Raw genomic sequence first — 3,749 nt, 5'->3', positions numbered from 1 at the left:
CCCTACCCCTATCTTGCCTCCTTGGGAAGTACAGTTGGGTGAGTGTAATCACCCCAAATCATGTATCTGCCAGAGGTGTTCTGGTGCCTTTGATTCAAAGCTTAGGTGGGGTGCCAGAGCCACCCACCTCTTGCTACAATCAATCATCCCTCAAAGAATTTGCAGTGTAGGTGTGTGTATTAATCTGTGCAAGTATCGGGAAGTTTTTCATTCCAGAAAGGTCCAGTGCACTGGGCTTCTGTCAGTCCTTGGCTCTCCCTGGGAGAGCCAGGTTGGGATTCATCTGAGCAGGCATCAGGAGCTGTGTCAGTGCAGAGGAGTGAGCACTTCCAGGCAGCAAGCTGTTTTATCCAAAGCAAATGGTTAAAAGAAATTGGGGAAGTTGTGTCCTAATTGCACCTATTTCCTCTCCATTAACTATGAAAGGTCAGAGCAACTAGGTTGTGTGGGTATTCCTACATAAGGGCATCTCACACTGGGGAGATGAGACCTTAATCCCAGTGTGCTGCACTGCTGTATCAGAGGAGGAGGGCTTTGATGAAGACTTGCTTTTGGCAAATCTCCTTTCTCTTACACCAAGCTCAACAGAATGTCTGTGGAAATGTCAGTGGAGCTCCACTACTGTAAAATCCAGCAAAGCTGAGTCATCACATCTGCACCGCTCGGATCTCTTCCATCTCTGTGTAGGATGGGAGCTGTTGCAACACAGTAACATAACCTCTGAGAGTGTTGAGAGTGTCACTTCCTCCATAAAATAAAACAAAACCAAACTGCAGAGTCCTGATGGCTATTGCTCAAGGATGTGAGATAAACACTGGCAAGCGGAATATGCTGATATGGGCAATGTGCGAAATTATCTGAGCTGGTCCACCAAGCACTGACTTTGGATGAAGGAAGCTGGGGCTCCTTCCCCCTTTCTGCTACTGACTTACTGGGCCTGTTGAGCAAGTGACTTTATCTCCTTGCCTATCCTGGATGACAACCTTTTTGGAGCACAGACCACCTTTTACTGCAATTTTCTGTAGAGCCCAGCACAACAGAAGCCTGAGCTCAGTGGCAGAGTCTACCTGCTGACATAAATAACACGAGCTAGGGCCTCTCCAGCCCTTGCCAGGCTGAGACCTGATCTTCCAGAGGCAGGGAAATCCCTGTGCTTAACTCTGGATAGTGCCAGAAATGACCAAGAGACAAAGGAAGAAGCCTCTGGGGCGGAAGGCTGTGCTGTAGCCATGCCGTGCTGCTGTGACACCGCTCTGTAGAACGGCAGTTGTGTCAGGGCTCTGGGTGCTGGTGTGAAGTACAAATGCCATCTAGTGCTCTTTATGCCATTTTGCCCATCCCTTTACAACAGCCTTTGCTCCTTCCTGCACACCTCTGCTCCAGTTTTCTCCCAGCAGCAACAGTTTGTCTGTTTTCTTCTTTTTTGCCCTAATGCATGCCCCATGACTGATCTCTTCTCTGCATGGTCATCCTCTCCTATTCCCTTTCTTGGCTGTTGCAGTCAGTCCCTGGCCACCTTGCAGAGCACCCAGCACAGGACTTCCTCCTCTATTTTCAGGCCTGCTGGCTTCACAAGAAGGATACTGGGGTACAACATGCTGGATCAGCTCTCAAGGCTACCTGGTAGGAATGGAACACCAAGGGACAGATAATATCCCCTGGACCACCTCCTGCTTCTTGGCTGTTCTCCTCTCTGCCCTCCAGCTTTCATCCAGCCAAACTGCTTCACCTCTCCCTGTTCTCAATCTTTACCTCATCTCACTGTCCCTTTTTATGTTCTAATACTTTGCTTTCCTTTTCTCAGACTCCTGTGTGGGCGATTTGGGCAGAAAGTACATGGACCTGTGGCTAGAAAAGCCAGACAATAGTGGTTTATGTGCCCTTTGCACCACACATTTTTGGGACCTCAGAATAAAAGCAGGAGCATTATCCTGCCTGCCTTGATCAAATCCATGCTGAGCAGAAAGCAAGTCTGTGCACAGCTGGCCACATGCTGTGTGCTCATCAGCATCCAGCACCTTGGCAGTATAAATAGGCGTCTATAAATAGATACATAGGCATCTTTCCTTTCTGGAAATGCTTCACTTGATGGAATCTGTCAGGTCTCAAACTGCACCTGGTACTTTCTGGGCTCTGTCACAACTGATCATGAAGATGAACTTCATTATATCACTGGGACCGTGGAGTTAAATGCATGTTGCTCAAAATAGAGCGACGGTTAGACAGGTCATCTAGCATGCAGGTAATATCACCATCCTAGACCCTCACTTCAGAATAAGGTACACATTCAGCATTAACAGTTATATTCTATCTGTGCTTTGTAATGAGGAGTGTTTGGTGGTCTGACCAGGACTGCAGAGAGTGTCACCAACCTGGGAGGTTCACCATCGATTCAGGTCCAGCAGATGATGTGTGAGGGCTTGGGCCAACCAAAGAGCACAAAGAGGAGACAAGCTTTTCCAGCCCCACATAGTTCTCATTATCTGGCCCAGGGCAGAGCCCTACATACCTGATGCTCAGTCCAGATCTTTTGGCATCAGAATTGTTGCAATGGGGAAACTATGGTGTCTGATTTTCCTGGCTTCTCTTGAGTCAGGCAATTAAAATGTCGTGGTTTCCACAGCAACATCACTACTGCCACACTGAACCAACATAACTTTACCCTATTCAGGTGCAGATGCAACTTACAGTAATAGATACATCACGTGGAAAGATGGTGAAGTTGACCCAGTCTTGAGCTGAATTGAAACTTGAGGTGTTGAGGTCAGAAGGCTCCTTTTGGCCCAGCTTGATGTCGGTTATGCTCACCTTGCCTCCTGCATGACACAGGGCATAGAGGTCCGGCCAAGGAGTCCAGCAGTCACAACTCTCCTTGGGCAATGGCAAATTCTCACTGGCTGCCTTCATTTGACAAAAAATTATTGCTTTCCAAGAGAGTGAAAAAGTAAAGACTTAAATGGCCAATAGAAGTCAATGTCAAAGAGGCTCAAAGTTTTCTCTGATGAACCAACTGGTAGGAAGGCAAGGTGCAGAAGTACATGTATTCATGGCTGGGACTACACAAAAAAACCACGTGTGGCCCTACAGAATCAGACAAGACAGATCCACACCTGTATTTCACGTGACCTGGGAGGCATATTGCCACAGTGCCATCCCATGCCATGCTACTTGCTTTCCAAAACCTCAGTGGAGAAACCAAGACTTCTGCTCTTTTGTCTGTTCCACGGGAGAAGAGGGTAACATTAGGTCAAAGAATCGGCTCAGAAGGAGAAGCCTAGCATTTGCATCCCTTCTCTATGAGAAAAACCAGAAGACCTATTTGTTTTTTGGCTCATGCTGCACTCCCCAAACCCAGAGACACACAATTAACAGTCATGACCCCTTCATCTTTCTTGCTCCTCAGAGGATAGAATGGCTTCCTGTTTATTCCAATGGGCAGCTGTCGTATCCACAGGGGAGAGCAGCGCTCATGGTTAATGTGGCTGATGTCCAGATATGTTTTGCAGACGTCGCTTGTTTGTTTGCTGGGCCATCCAGCAGCTGCTGAATGTCCTGTCTTTGGGAGCAGGAGACTCCCAGGCAATTCTCAGATGCTTGAGCATGGGAGAGGACTCACTGCCCACCCCCCCCAGCCCCCACTCCCCGGCCTCCAACTGGGATCAGCAGGCAGGAAAGAGGTCCTGAGGGCTTCTTCAACATCTGCCATGTGCTGGAGTATATCAGGAGCTATAGGGCCTTCTTCACCTGGT

This window comes from Chaetura pelagica, unplaced genomic scaffold, assembly GCF_000747805.2.
Source record: "Chaetura pelagica isolate M959 unplaced genomic scaffold, ChaPel_1.0 scaffold79, whole genome shotgun sequence".
NCBI classification, from domain to species: Eukaryota; Metazoa; Chordata; class Aves; order Apodiformes; family Apodidae; genus Chaetura; species Chaetura pelagica.
Note: the sequence above shows the minus strand (reverse complement) of the source record.